The sequence below is a fragment of the Hyperolius riggenbachi genome, chromosome 2, assembly GCF_040937935.1.
Source record: "Hyperolius riggenbachi isolate aHypRig1 chromosome 2, aHypRig1.pri, whole genome shotgun sequence".
Lineage (NCBI taxonomy): Eukaryota > Metazoa > Chordata > Amphibia > Anura > Hyperoliidae > Hyperolius > Hyperolius riggenbachi.
Genome location: NC_090647.1, coordinates 547,763,687 through 547,780,375, shown reverse-complemented (window position 1 = coordinate 547,780,375; position 16,689 = coordinate 547,763,687). Strand labels below are relative to the sequence as shown.

At 47.1% G+C, this 16,689-nt stretch overlaps 1 protein-coding gene across 1 annotated transcript in view; it reads left to right on the top strand.

The window, feature by feature from the left end:
* Positions 1-15,333: 15,333 nt before the first annotated feature.
* STYXL2 (serine/threonine/tyrosine interacting like 2) overlaps positions 15,334-16,689 on the top strand; it is a 164,780-nt gene continuing 163,424 nt past the window's right edge. The window contains exon 1 of the mRNA XM_068266398.1: positions 15,334-15,401. The gene's annotated coding sequence lies outside the window, so the exon portion shown is untranslated. The remainder of the gene's footprint in view (positions 15,402-16,689) is intronic.

The following is a 16,689-nucleotide window of genomic DNA, read 5'->3' as shown; positions in this document are numbered from 1 at the left end:
GAACAGGTATGCAGTGGTGGGTTCACTGAACAGGTATGCAGCCAGGAACAAGCTAAGCCTAACTAATCTTTCCCTATGAGAGACAGTGTGCAGCAGCTCGCCCTACTCTCACTAACGCAGGCACACGAGCAGGCATGGTCGGAATAGCCCATTTCCGTTTCCGTCACAATTCCGCATTCCGTCATATAGAAATTCCGTTACCGTTCCATTCCGACGGTATACCGGGGTAATTCCGCGGAATTCCGTTTAAAATTCTCTCTCTCTCCTCCTCCTCCTCCTCCTCCTCCTCCTCCTCCCATCCATCCATCCAATGCATCTCATGCAGTAGGGAATTGCAGATTTTCAAAACAGCTTATATACCATAGCTGGGATTTGAACCCAGAACCTAGTGTGTAGTAGGTATGTGTCTTAACCTCTAGACCATGACCCACACTACATGTTAAAGCTGGCGGTAGCATAAACCATACTTCCATTATGATCAATTCGATAGAAAAAGTAGCATGATTAAGGATTTGTACTTTTTGAAAAGCATGCCTATATACCATAGCTGGGATTTGAACCAAGGACCTAGTGTATAGTAGGTATCTGTCTTAACCTCTAGACCATGACCCACACTACATGCTAAAGCTGGCGGTAGCATAAACCATACTTCCATTATGATCAATTCGATAGAAAAAGTAGCATGATTAAGGATTTGTACTTTTTGAAAAGCATGCCTATATACCATAGCTGGGATTTGAACCCAGGACCTAGTGTGTAGTAGGTATCTGTCTTAACCTCTAGACCATGACCCACACTGCATAGTAGTAGGTACCTGTCTTACCCACTAGTAAGGGAGAGGCTGCAGCCTCAGGGCGCAGTGTAGGAGGGGGTGCACAATTCATTCAGCTGTCATTCCCAATTGTGTTTGAAGCAGAAAGAAATAAGAAAAGGTGATACATGGCAGCGACTGCAAGCCAGATAAGTAGAGATTAAGGTGTTGGGGGTGGGGGGGGGGCCCTGGGGCACCTCTTAGTGTAATAGCAATCAGTGTGTGACAGCTGGGGTGGGAGGGATGGGGGGGCGCACTTTGCTGTCTCAGCCTTGGGTGCTGAAGGACCTTGTCCCACCTCTGACCACACTACATGCTAAAGCCTGGCCCTGAGTGTGGTTGATGGTCTAGAGCAGTGGTCCTCAAACTAAGGCCCGCAGGCCGAATGTGGCCCCCTAAGGCTTTCTTACCGGCCCCCCACACAGAAAATGTATTGCTTATAAATGCAGTCAGCTACATCTTTAAATATTGGTGGTCCACATATGGAATAGCAGTGCAGCACCCCCCATCCACATGGAAGCCAGAAAGTACAAATCCTTAATCATGCTACTTTTTCTATCGAATTGATCATAATGGAAGTATGGTTTATGCTACCGCCAGCTTTAGCATGTAGTGTGGGTCATGGTCTAGAGGTTAAGACAGATACCTACTATACACAAGGTCCTTGGTTCAAATCCCAGCTATGGTATATAGGCATGCTTTTCAAAAAGTACAAATCCTTAATCATGCTACTTTTTCTATCGAATTGATCATAATGGAAGTATGGTTTATGCTACCGCCAGCTTTAGCATGTAGTGTGGGTCATGGTCTAGAGGTTAAGACAGATACCTACTATACACAAGGTCCTTGGTTCAAATCCCAGCTATGGTATATAGGCATGCTTTTCAAAAAGTACAAATCCTTAATCATGCTACTTTTTCTATCGAATTGATCATAATGGAAGTATGGTTTAATGGTTTATGCTACCGCCAGCTTTAGCATGTAGTGTGGGTCATGGTCTAGAGGTTAAGACAGATACCTACTATACACTAGGTCCTTGGTTCAAATCCCAGCTATGGTATATAGGCATGCTTTTCAAAAAGTACAAATCCTTAATCATGCTACTTTTTCTATCGAATTGATCATAATGGAAGTATGGTTTATGCTACCGCCAGCTTTAGCATGTAGTGTGGGTCATGGTCTAGAGGTTAAGACAGATACCTACTATACACTAGGTTCTGGGTTCAAATCCCAGCTATGGTATATAAGCTGTTTTGAAAATCTGCAATTCCCTACTGCATATGAGAGAGAGAGAGAGAGAGAGAGAGAGAGAGAGAGAGAGAGAGAGAGAGAGAGAGAGAGAGAGAGAGAGAGAGAGAGAGAGAGAGAGAGAGAGAGAGAGAGAGAGAGAGAGAGAGAGAGAGAGAGAGAGAGAGAGAGAGAGAGAGAGAGAGAGAGAGAGAGAGAGAGAGAGAGAGAGAGAGAGAGAGAGAGAGAGAGAGAGAGAGAGAGAGAGAGAGAGATATTTAACCTCTTGACGACCAGCTAACGCCTGCGATTGGCGTAAACTGGTCGTCTGTGGGTTACCATGGAAACGGCCACTCGATCGAGCGGCCTTTCCATGTCAGTTCACGGAGGGTGTCTCCGTGAACAGCCGGAGAGCCTCCGATCGCAGCTCTCCGGCAAAATGTAAACAGGCGGGGAAGAAATCCCCGCTGTTTACATCATACGGCGCTGCTGCGCAGCAGCGCCGTAAGGCAGATCGGCGATCCCCGGCCTCTGATTGGCCGGGGATCGCCGGCATATGATAGGCTGAAGCCTATCCTTCAATGCGCAGGACGGAACTCCGTCCTGCGCATTACGGAGAGAGGGAGGGAGGGAGGTAAGGAGCGTGAGGGCAGAAATGGCTGCGGAGGGGGGCTTTGAGAAGCCCCCCCCCCGCAAAACGCAGATGGCCGGCGGCGATCAGACCCCCCCCAGCAGGACATCCCCCTAGTGGGGAAAAAAGGGGGGTAGTCTGATCACCCTGCTGGACTCCTGATTGGTGCTGCGGGCTGTAGAGCCCACGCAGCACCGATCAGTGTAAAATGCACTGGTCGGCAAGTGGTTAAAGCGATATTTTAGTAACTATAATCAACGCATTATAAATGTAAAAACAAAGTTAATACCAAAAGCGATGTATTTGTAATACAATCAGGTTGAGAAACGTTATTTAAGCATTATACATATGAAAACGAATTTTAAATGCAAAAAGAAGTGTAAACGAAATTTTAGTTGTAATAGGTTTGTAAGCGTAATTTTAAAACGAAAAAACTAGTTAAAGAGAACCCGAGGTGTGTTTAAAGAATGTTATCTGCATACAGAGGCTGGATCTGCCTATACAGCCCAGCCTCTGTTGCTATCCCAAACCCCCCTAAGGTCCCCCTGCACTCTGCAATCCCTCATAAATCACAGCCACGCTGCTGACAAACAGCTTGTCAGAGCTGGCTGTGTTTATCTCTATAGTGTCAGTCTGCTGCTCTCCCCGCCTCCTGCAGAATTCGAGTCCCCGCCTGCGTCCCTTCCCTCCCTGCTGAATGGAGGGAAGGGACAGGGGCAGGGACTGGAGCTTTGCAGGAGGCGGGGGAGCAGCTGAGACTGACACTACAGATGTAAACACAGCCTCACAGCACAGCTGTGATTTATGAGGGATTGCAGAGTGCAGGGGGGCCTTAGTGGGGTTTGGGATAGCAACAGAGGCTGGGCTGTATAGGCAGATCCAGCCTCGGTATGCAGATAACATTCTTTAAACACACCTCGGGTTCTCTTTAAAACTCATATAAGTGAAATTTACAAACGAAAAAACAAGTATAATACAAAGTCAAAACGAACTTGTAAACGATATTTGTTATAAACTTTATCCTGTAAACGGAGCTTTTTGTTAACACGATCCCTGTAAAACGCTATTTCTCGGGCGCCCTTTTTTCCTGTCGGGCGCCGAATAGCCGATATTTTGCATTGCAGTCCATGGCGGCACCCTTTTTGTCCACTATCCCTGTGCGCCCTTATTTGCTAGCCCGGCCGCTGCCTGCCTTTTATTAGGGGGGGGAGTGGCTCCAGGGGCTAGTGTAGCCTAATTGGCTACACTGGGCCTGCTGACTGTGATGTAGAGGGTCAAAGTTGACCCTCATGGTGCATTATGGGGCGAACCGAACTTCCGCAAAACTTCGCCTGCGGGACGCGAACGCGAACCACTGAAGTTCGCATGGAACCGTTCGCAGGCGAACCGTTCGGCCCAACTCTATCAGTGACATGACTATGTACTGTGTAAAGTGCTGCAGAAGATGTCAATGCTATATAAATACATAATAATAATAATATGATAGACATGAGACTATGAGTCTATGACTATAGTAAGGATTAGATTGTGAGCTCTTCTGAGGACAGTCAGTGGCATGACTATGTACTCTGTAATGTGCTGCAAGAGATGTCAGTGCTATATAAATACATAATAATAATATGGTAGGACATTAGACTATGACTATGGTAGGATTAGATTGTGAGCTCCTCTGAGGACAGTCAGTGACATGACTATGTACTCTGTAAAGTGCTGCAAGAGATGTCAGTGCTATATAAATACATAATAATAATATGGTAGGACATTAGACTATGACTATGGTAGGATTAGATTGTGAGCTCCTCTGAGGACAGTCAGAGACATGATTGTGTAATTTATTCTGTAAAGTGCTGCAGAAGATGTCAGTGCTATATAAATACATAATAATAATATGGTAGGACATTAGACTATGACTATGGTAGGATTAGATTGTGACCTCCTCTGAGGACAGTCAGTGACATGACTATGTACTCTGTACAGTGCTGCAGAAGATGTCAGTGCTATATAAATACATAATAATAATATGGTAGGACATTACGCTATGACTATGGTAGGATTAGATTGTGAGCTCCTCTGAGGACAGTCAGTGACATTACTATGTACTCTGTAATGTGCTGCAGAAGATGTCAGTGCTATATAAATACATAATAATAATATGGTAGGACATTAGACTATGACTATGGTAGGATTAGATTGTGAGCTCATCACTGGCAGGGCTATGTACTCTGTAAAGCGTTGCGGAAGATGTCAGCTCTATTTAAATGCAAAAAATAATAAAAGAGATGGCGATTCAGTGGAGAGAAGATTCGATGGTTCATGAACCCCTGAATGCTCAATACGGGGTTCGCCTTTCCTCCACTGAACTGATAGATTTTTATGTTATCGTTGTGCTGATGAGCAGAGATGTAATCAGAATGCTAGTATTTCTGGCTTGTGCGCAAATGTATTGCAAATCGTACAGAGCTTGGGTCGGCTTAATCCTAGGTACATACGAAATTGCAATAGATTTACTAATATACCACTGACCATTTCCTACTGATGAGAATTTGTTTCAACAGCCAGAAAAAAGCAATATGAAAATCATCATTATATAATCATCCACTAGATGGCAGCAGAAAACCATATATCTGAGATACTTGCAGAGAGAAAACGCTGCTACTAGCATGGCTCATGTCAACACTGCATTTATTTTTTAAAAAAAATCCATGGCAAAAGGATTTCCGAGGCAACAAAAGAAATGTAGTTCTACTTACCTGGGCCTTCTTCTAGCCCCTAGTAGTCATTTAGATCCTTCAGCACAGCTCTTGTCCTCTCCCATCTCCACTGGCAGCCTCTAAAGCTGGCCATACACTGGCCCGATTTGCCGCCGTTTCGACAGCAGATTCGATCACTGGGATCGAATCTGCTGCCAATCGTTCACGCTACACGCCGAATTTCGATCCATTTCGTCCGATCCCGTCGATCGCTCCGTGCGGAAAATTACCGTCGATCGCCCGCGGGTAGGGAGCGCGTCGCTAGCGGCGTTCGAGTGCCCGACGACCGACGCAATAGAGCCCGCATACATTACCTGCTCCGCCGGCGCGACTCCAGTCCCCCGGTCACCGCTGCTCTGTCTGCGCTCTGGTCTCCAGGTCCGGCATGCCTCACTTCTTCTAGCCCGGCAGGAAGTTTAAACAGTAGAGCGCCCTCTACTGTTTAAACTTCCTGCCGGGCTAGAAGAAGTGAGGCATGCCGGACCTGGAGACCAGAGCGCAGACAGAGCAGCAGTGACCGGGGGCAGTCGCGCCGGCGGAGCAGGTAATGTATGCGGGGGGGGGGGGGTGGGAGAGCGGCGGCAGCAGCAGCACCACCACCACCACAACAGATTGTGAACGGTTTCAGGCTGAAATCGGTTCACAATCTGTTTGCAGTAAAGGCAGCCATACGATCCCTCTCTGATCAGATTCGATCAGAGAGGGATCTATCTGTTGGTCGGATCTGATGGCAAATCAACCAGTGTATGGCTACCTTAAGGATCGCCGACCCCCGATAGGTCGGTCTCTTCTGCACATGCCTTGCACGCACCCATGTCAGGTGTAGTACCTCTCCCAGTGATGTATGTGTATGGTGGTCGCATGTGCAGGAGACCCTTAGAGGCTGCCAGCGTGACCCGGAGCTGCAGGGACCCCGAAGGAGAGCAGAGCTGCGGTGAGGGACACAATTGACTTTGAGCAGAGTTAAAGTGGTCCCCCCCAAAAAAATAACTAAAAATAAAAGAAATTGGAAAGGCAGACTAGGAGGGATATTTAAGGAAAAAAAGAACACAACACACACTTACAGTATAGGTAGCCACGCATAGGTGCCCCCAGTATAGGTAGCCAGGCATAGGTGCCCCCAGTATAGGTAGCCATGCATAGGTGCCCCCAGTATAGGTAGCCAGGCATAGGTGCCCCCAGGATAGGTAGCCAGGCATAGGTGCCCCCAGTATAGGTAGCCAGGCATAGGTGCCCCCAGTATAGGTAGCCAGGCATAGGTGCCCCCAGTATAGGTAGCCAGGCATAGGTGCCCCCAGTATAGGTAGCCAGGCATAGGTGCCCCCAGTATAGGTAGCCAGGCATAGATACCCCCAGTATAGGTAGCCAGGCATAGGTGCCCCCAGTATAGGTAGCCAGGCATAGGTGCCCCCAGTATAGGTAGCCAGGCATAGGTGCCCCCAGGATAGGTAGCCAGGCATAGGTGCCCCCAGTATAGGTAGCCAGGCATAGGTGCCCCCAGTATAGGTAGCCAGGCATAGGTGCCCCCAGTATAGGTAGCCAGGCATAGGTGCCCCCAGTATAGGTAGCCAGGCATAGGTGCCCCCAGTATAGGTAGCCAGGCATAGGTGCCCCCAGTAAAGGTAGCCAGGCATAGGTGCCCCCAGTATAGGTAGCCAGGCATAGGTGCCCCCAGTATAGGTAGCCAGGCATAGGTGCCCCCAGTATAGGTAGCCAGGCATAGGTGCCCCCAGTATAGGTAGCCAGGCATAGATGCCCCCAGTATAGGTAGCCAGGCATAGGTGCCCCCAGTATAGGTAGCCAGGCATAGGTGCCCCCAGTATAGGTAGCCACGCATAGGTGCCCCCAGTATAGGTAGCTAGGCATAGGTGCCCCCAGTATAGGTAGCCACGCATAGGTGCCCCCAGTATAGGTAGCTACGCATAGGTGCCCCCAGTATAGGTAGCCACGCATAGGTGCCCCCAGTATAGGTAGCTACGCATAGGTGCCCCCAGTATAGGTAGCCACGCATAGGTGCCCCCAGTATAGGTAGCCACGCATAGGTGCCCCCAGTATAGGTAGCTACGCATAGGTGCCCCCAGTATAGGTAGCTACGCATAGGTGCCCCCAGTATAGGTAGCCACGCATAGGTGCCCCCAGTAGGTAACTGGAAAAAAGGGCGCAGGCAGCTAGTGGACAAAAAGGGCGCTGCCATTCACTCCCATAATAAATATCGTTTAATGGGCGCCGAACAGGAAAAAAGAGCGCCGGAGATTAATAACGTTTTACAAATAGCGCCTGGAGATTTTTAATGTTTTATAACTGTGCTTGTGATGATTTACGTTTAGAAAATGCACCCGTGACTAATAACGTTTATAAAAATACTAAACATATTTATCCTATTTAACTAAAACGTTATTTAAAATTTTATCCCTTACTGTTTGTAAAACATTATTATTCACAAAATAAAGCGATCAGTACGTAACGTAAATTGCAATATATTTTTTACAGTCACTATTTGTAAACCATTATTATCCACATAATAAAGCAATCACTAAGGGGGGTGGTTAGGGTTAGACACCACCAGGGGGCCTTAGGGTTAGGCACCACCAGGGCGTCTTAGGTTTAGGCACCACCAGTGTGGTCTTAGGTTTAGGCACCACCAGGGGGGTCTTAGGGTTAGGCACCACCAGGGGGTCTTAGGTTTAGACATAACCAGGGGGTCTTAGGTTTAGGCACCACCAGGGGGGTCTTAGGTTCAGGCACCACCAGGGGGTCTTAGGTTTAGGCACCACCAGGGGCAGGGGCGTCTCTAGCCATTTTGTCACTCCAGGCGAGAAATCCTGATGCCCCCCCCCCCCCCGTGATTGCCCCCAGTCCCATACCCCCAACCCCTCGTGGTGAACACCACTCCTGTGTTGAACCCCACCCCCAAGACCCCCGAAAATCATAATGCAGCAGCGTTTCACCAGAAAATACACTTATTGGGGCATGGGTTCACCAGAAAATAGTTGTAATGCAGCAGAGCGTTTCACCATAAAATATACTTATTGCGGCATACACACACACACACACACACACACACACACTATACACACGCACACACACACTATACACGCACACACACACCGCACACACACACACACAGAGCACACTATACACAGCACACAGTAGACACACACACTACACTACACACACACACACACAGAGCACACTATACACAGCACACAGTAGACACACACACTACACTACACACACACACACACACACAGAGCACACTATACACAGCACACAGTAGACACACACACTACACACACACACACACACACACACACACACACACACACACACACACACACACTATGCTGCTACCAGGGGAGGACTAGGACCTTCTGGCCTGGGGGGAAACACAGACTAGAGGCCCGTTATCATGGCAGCCTCAGCCAAAATTATGTCACACACTCACCCCATGTCGTATATGCCAGGAATCACGTGGAGCACCAATGCGGAAATACAGCAAGGACACTCTGTGAACAGTGTGACAGGAAAAGTACAGGCATCAGGGAGGCACAATACATTTTGAGGGACGGGCGGGGTTTCCGTCTTGTCTATAATTCGTGGTTATCGCACTCCATGATTATCGCACCTGACAACCACATTGGCCCAAGATTTCCCAACATCTCAGATTGATACATTCAACCAATTTCCACCCAAAATGTTTTATCCGATTTGCCAATATCAAAGCGGTTGGTCGATCGGCTGTCGAGTCAACAGAAGTATGGCCACTGTTATTCCCTCAGGGCCAATCCCCCCACGCCCCCTCCCATACACCTACCTATGTCCTCCCCTTCACCACCATCTCTACTAATCCCGGTTTTCACTACCTTATAGTGTGTCTGAGCCTTTATGCAGAGAAATAATTAGATGAGAGAACCTGAAAGAGAGGGAAGAAGATATTTGCCTCACTAGGATTGAACTTTTATTTAGCTTTCCTGTATGACAAGAAGACACAGACACTCAGCACTAGGGGAAGAGGGAAACAAAGGTGAATGAAGGAGGCTGGTGCACACCAAGAGTGCTTCAGAGCGCTTTTCAAATTTACAGCGATTTGAAAGGCGTTGGGCTAATGTTACCCTATGAGGGTGTTCCCACAGCAGTGTTGTGATTTTTTAAAATTGCAAACATGCTGCAGGTAGCATTTATTGGAGCGATTCTTTCAAAAATCACTTCACAAAGTCGCATTCGCTAATAGCTAGCGATTGCTATTGCGATTTTGTCGTGCACTAGCCCAGAGAGAGGAGGAGTGGAGTAAGACTGAGAATAGCCTGAGATGGAGCAGAGAGCTAATCTGTATTGCAGTCCCACATTACACAGAGGCTAGTTGCCTGTAATAGGACTGATGTCCCCAGTCTCTCACACAAGTCAGAAAGCAGCCCTCCTGGAGTCTAGGGACTGTCAAAACTTTTAAACCTGTTTAACACCTTATCTGCACATGCAGTTATTTTAACAATGGGGAGAGACCAGACAGACTTTTTCCCATGAATCCTCCTCTGCATCATGCTGTGTATATTTACCAGCTTGCCTGCACTCTAATTGCACTTTTATCAGCTAGCCTAGTGTTTTTACATTGCCTTACAACAACAAACCTGAATACAGCAGACACAGGACCAACCCTAAATCACTGAATGAAAGGCGGCCTGGGGGGCAGTCAATCCCTGGCTGCTACACAGTCTCTACATCCACGCAGTTACCAGTAGCAGAGAGAGGGGGACTGAATGAATCTCAGGACTCAGGAGCAGATGCTGAACTCGGATCCCTGACTAGGATGAGTGCCTTCTCTCACTGACTCATTCATTACTGTGGTTCTTTGAATCATTGAGCTGAAGGAAATGAATGAATCAGTCAGTGAATAAGTTATGAGTCGAGTCAGGCGCTGCTGCTGCTGTGTAAACTGATACCTGAGCGAGCTGAGAGGCATTTCTTCTCTCACTACTCAGTGCAGCAGCGCCCTTCTCTCCTCCTGTCGCTCTAGACAAGAATTTATACCTGCCTATGGCTCAGACGCCTCTGACTCTCACTTTAGTTCTCCTTTAGTAGTGGAAGGAGCAGAGTCCTCCAGTACCATACAGAGTAGCATAGAGTATGGTGAGGGCCAGGTATAGTGGAAGGAGCAGAGTCCTCCAGTACCATAGAGAGTAGCATAGAGTATGGTGAGGGCAAGGTATAGTGGAAGGAGTAGAGTCCTCCAGAGGCACAGAGACACGACAGAGAATATAAGACCTCAGTAAAGTTGTCTGATATCTCTGCAGTGCTGGCCGTGGGTTATATCAGCTCCTCAGATTTCTCCAGGAAGGCTTATATGTCGTAGTCTTCCTTCACTTGATCATTTGTTACCCCCAGGGTTTATTATGATAAATTCGTGTTTAAGGGGAAGAAACATTCCCCAGCATAGCAGAGAACACTTAACCTACTCAACTCATGGAGAAATGTATTCAAGGCAGCATTAAATATGCTAATCTATGCATAATGTATGCAATAACATGCATTAGCACTGCTAAAATATGCAGCAGTTTCAAGTTCTCAACTTCCCCTCCTCAGAGCAATGAGTGGGGAGGAAGACGAGCAGGCTGCAATGCATGCTGGGAGTCCAATACCGCCTCAAGGCTTTAACCAATTATGTCAATTAAAAAAATCGTGCTGACGATTCTGTGTTAGGAAGAGTATAGATTTGCTATAACATTTTTATGAGGTTTTTAGACACTCAGATGGGACTTATTTTGGACTAGTCAATCTCCTCAGGGGGAGATTATCTAGCTGCAGCCATTTTTAATTTTTTGTTCCCTGATAGCTGCAGCTAGAGATGATTTTTTTCCAAGTGATGCAAAAATGTGTGGCATTCTGTGCGCAACCTCAAATTGGGCCATATGCAGTTCCTGACAATTTGGATTGGTCTGGGTACAAGTTTCCATTAACAGGCAGCACTTGGTTTAGTTGATCCACTGACACATCAAGGGTTGCTATACACACGCTAAATTCTTGGCAGAGGCCGCCTCAACCACCCTCCACGGCCAGCCTATGTGCAAGTCTTAAAGAGAACCAGAGATGAAGCACCCTCATGTATTTTACCATATACATCAGTGGGAACATTAGAGAAAACACCTACCCTTCTCTCTGTTTCATTCTGCCCTGCACAGCTTGCTTCTAATCAGCCCTGATAAAATCCCTGACTGAGCATTCAGTCTGGCTTTGCTATAATGACTCAGCTATAATGATTCCTGAGCAGAGCCAGCAGGGGGCAGGCTTGGACTTGAAAAGACATGAGAGAACACAGACTGAGCTATAAATATTCCTGAGCAAAGCCAGACTGAATGCTCAGTCAGGGATTTTATCAAGGCTGATTAGAAGCAGGCTGTGCAGTGAAGGATGAAACAGAGAGCAGGGTAGGTGTTTTCTCTAATGTTCCCACTGATATATATGGTAAAATACATGAGGGTGCTTCGTCTCTGGTTCCCTTTAAAGACAATCTGTAATAAAAAAAAAAAAGTGTTCCTGGGGGGTACATACCTCGGGAGGGGGAAACACCTGGATTCTAAAGAGGCTGCCTCAGTCCTGCTCAGCCACCTGGATCCAGCGCTAGCTGCCCCAGACACAGATCTGCAATAATATTTAGAATTGCCGCTGAGCACATGCGCAGTAGCGGCTCTCCACTGGTCAGGGCTGGATTTACCATAAGGCACTGTAGGCATGTGCCTAAAGGCGCCTGATGAAGAAAAGGCGGCTTACCCCCCTCCCCGAGCGCCTCCCTCCCTCCCTCCTCCTCCATGTAAAGCCCAGAGCAGAGCGTAAATAAAAGGTTGCTCACCCAGCTCTCTGCATTCCACTGACGAGATCTGTCTTTACAGGGGCTGATTTGTGGGGGGCGTGTATGGAGGGAGGAGCCAGGCCGGAGGCAGCGGCGGATGTGGACAGGTAATGTATAGTAAAAGCGCACGCGGCCAGCAAACGTGGGAAGAGCACAGGGGGAAACGAGAGGAGCCAGAGGGAGGCCAAAGAACCAGCGTAGCTAAGCCGACCCGGCGGCCCACGATTGGGGTAGAGCCCATAAAAACTCTGTGCCTTAAACAACGGACACGTTTGTAAGTTTGTATTTCTTTTAAAATTAAAGTGTTTTTACAATTTTACGCTATGGGAGCTCTGGTTATGTTTCTTTGAGGTGTATTGATACTGCAGCAAAGTGACAACAGTGGAGGAGATTCCTTGAGTGGCAGGGGGCGGCCAGATGACCCCATAGGCGCTGGAGACCCATCTAATAGAGGGTCATTTGTATGCGGTGAGTTCCCACTGCTTGGGGTGCGGTGGAGGTGATTTTCCACAAGAATTGGTCACTGTGTCCTGGCTGACACTAATGGCCCATACTCACGGGCTACAATTGTCGCCGCAACACGCGGCGCGCGCGTGTTGCGGCGACAGGTCGCCTGTGAGTATGCGCCGTTGCACGGGCGCGCACCCCGAACTGTCCGCGTCGCTGATGTCGCCAGGCGATTGAACTGCTCAACTCCGCCGCAACTGTCGCTAGTCCGTGTGAGTACGCGGACTAGCGACAGCAACCTCCATTGAGGAATACGGAGCTTCCGGCGGCAGGAGGAGGAACGTCGGCGACAGCTTCCGTCGCGCTGCTGGTCCCTCTTCCGCGGAGGGACCTGGCGAGGAGCTGCCGCCGGCCTGTCGCCCACACGCTCACGTGTGCTGGCGACAGGCCCAAAAAGTTGCCCGTGAGTATGGGCCATTAGGAAGGACTCTGCACTATCTGTTTTATGGGATTAATCTACATGAAAAAGAGAGACACTTGTTTAGCAGTATCTACGTGCGCAGCTATTGTTTGAATATTAGGTAATGTATAGTGCACTGTACTGATTCATGCAACTAATTTCGGCCTGAAATTGGTCGCATCGTCGATCGGTCATGCATTTGGCGCCGGCAATTTTCAACTTATCTGATTATAATGATTGATTCAGATGGTCAATCGGCTGCCAAGTCGCCTGATGTATGGCACTTACCTCTTTGTACAGCACCACATTTTGCACAAGCACCATTTGCTACACCTTGACGACAGTCAGACAGAGATAAGAAGGGTCAGTCTACAGACCAGGCCTGGCAGGCCTACACCACGCTGTAAGAACTGACATCAGGCGGAGGGAGAGAGAGAAGGGGGAGGGAGCAGCTGATACTCAGGATTCTATTTCTGTCTGACAATACTCACTGTTCTATTTCAGTCTGACACTGACCAGCCATGCCAACGACTGCCGAGACACTGATGTCCTATCTGATGATGATGATAAGGCCACAGCGGAACACTGAAGGTCTACCAACCAATCTCTATTAAAAGAGGCCATTTCCCACTATGAAGTACTTAAATAAATCATATTTAATGTATTTATTAAATATTATTGTTCTGTATTTGTAAACTGCTGATAACAGCAGCACTTTACAGAGTACGGTACATAGTCATGTCACTGACTGTCCTCAGAGGAGCTCACAATCTAATCCCTACCATAGTCATAGTCTACTGTCCTACCATATTATTATACTTATGAATTTATATAGCACTGACATCTGCAGCACTTTACAGAGTACATAGTCATGTCACTGACTGTCCTCAGAGGTGCTCACAATCTAATCCTACCATAGTCATAGTCTAATGCAGGCATGGGCAAACTCGGCCCTCCTGCTGTTACGGAACTGCAAGTCCCACAATGCATTTGCCTTTATGAGTCATGACTGTGGCTGTCAGACTCCTGCAATGCATTGTGGGACTTGTAGTTCCGTAACAGCTGGAGGGCCAAGTTTGCCCATGCCTGGTCTAATGTCTTACCATATTATAATTATTATAATTATTACTACTATTATTATTATGTATTTATATGGCACGGACATCTCCTGCAGCACTTTATAGAGTACATAGTCATGTCACTGACTGTCCTCAGAAGAGCTCACAATCTAATCCCTACAATAGTCATAGTCTAATGTCTTACCATATTATTATTATTATTATTATTATTATTATTATTATTATTATTATTATTATTATTATGTATATAGCACGGACATCTCCTGCAGCACATTACAGAGTACATAGTCATGTCACTGACTGTCCTCAGAGGAGCTTACAATCCAATCCCACCATAGTTATAGTCTGATGTCCTACCATATTGTTATTATGTATGTATATAGCACTGCCATCTCCTGCAGCACATTACAGAGTACATACTAATTTCATTGACTGTCCCCAGGCGCTCACAATCTAATCCTACCATAGTCATAGTCCAATGCCCCACCATATTATTATTATTATGTATTTCTATACCACTGACATCTTCTGCAGCACATTACAGAGCACATAGTCATGCCACTGACTGTCCTCAGAGGAGCTCACACTCTAATCCTTACTATAGTCATAGTTTTGTTGAAAGAATCAGTCCTCTTAGTTCCCCTCTATACATTACAAACATTTTTGCAACTATTATTTCAGATTTCCCACCAGAAAGAAACGGTCATTCCAAAAGATTCCTAATAGCTAACTGAATAATGGATGTGTGAATAGGCTTTCATTTTTTTAATCTATTTTTCTTTGATTTGATGGGTTTGTCAGATTGAGCATACAATTAATGACTGTAATATATAGTGCATGGACAGCTTAAGTAAATGAGTCCCTTGGTCTCTGGCCAAATACATTGTGTCCCTCTGTAGTTATGAGTAGGCAGACGTCTTTAATGGTTATTGACGGTTGGCTGTCACCTGTGGTGGTCTGTGTTGTGGTGTCAGTGACGAGGGTCCCTGCCCCCAAGCCTCCAGCCCTGGCATTCCATGTGAGGATACCCTATCAGCAGCCAATGCTAGGCTGATACTAAATATAGTGGCCTCCGTCTGCCAGAGAGTCCTGCCGAGGTGGTTACTCCCCCCAGCCCTGCCAGACACTCTCAGCCAGGCACCCCTGTGACTCCAGGTAAGGCTGTCTATTGCATGACTTTATATCTGATGCCTGAACCCCATGTTCTATCAGCGAGTGGAGCTAAGCCCCCCATGTGGGGTGACAACCCTGCTAGATGCGTCTTGCTGGTCCGAGGACGTCCTGCTGGTCCGAGGACGCTCGCTCTGCCTGGGCCTACACGGTTAGCTGGAGCCTGACGTCGCAGGGCAGCTGTCATCGGCCCTCAGTGGCTTATGACAGCCGCCAGCACCGGGTATTTTCGCTGGGCCTTGGAATCGCAGGCCTTTCCAAAAGCATGTGGCTAATGACAGTCAATGGAGGCGATTTCACTGAAGCAATTGTGCACCAATACAAACTGTAGGATCGGTGCGAAATTTATTTTCAGTCGCTCATACAAAACGATTTTGCAGCGATTTTACAACCCAGAAGCAAAAGGTAAAAAAAAGGAGGTCACAATCGCTGTACAGATCACAAGCGTAAAGTGGACCTGTCTCTTGCACAGGACAGAAGGAAAACGTAGAGAAATGCACCCTGTATGTATTTAGAGAGTTTAGCCTGTCTAATTCCCCCTCTTTTGTGTCTAATCACAAGTTGTAATTTGATCTCTCCCTGTTTCTTTTGACTGCCGTGGCACCGTGGCAGATAAGGCAGATAAGCTCATTTGAAAGCACAGGATGTTAATAGGTCTGCTTCCATGAAAGCAGGAAGTAGAAATAGTGCAGATTTATTTTAGGATTTTTATCAACTGCAACAAAAATGTTTTTCTTTAAAGGTTATTATGCTGTTGCGTATCTTTAAGAGCAGAGAGGAGTTCAAGTCCGCTTTAAAGTGAACCTTAATGGAGTAAAATTATTTAAAATAAGCACATGATGTACCTGCAAATGAATATTACATACTTACCTCACCGTCAGTTCCTCTCAGAAGCTCACTATTTTCTTCTAACAACAATTTGTTCCGGTTCAGACAAGATTTTGTCAGAACTGAAATATATCAGTTGCTGCCTGTTTTAACTGAAAGGACAACAGATGAGCAAGGTAATGTCCATGTTTCCCTATGGCTCAAGTGCGCTTTACTACAGTTTAACAGTGTGCTGACCAGGGAGCTGTTATGGGGTAACGGACATTTTCAAAATGGAGGGCAGAGAATTCCATTGATCACAGTGGACAAAAAAGATGTAGGTGGAAACTGGAGTGTCTGGAGGAAACACCTGCAGACATGGAGAACATACAAACTCCTTGCAGATAGTGCCCTGGCTGGGATTCAAACTGGGGACCCAGCGCTGCAAGGCGAGAGCTCTAACCAC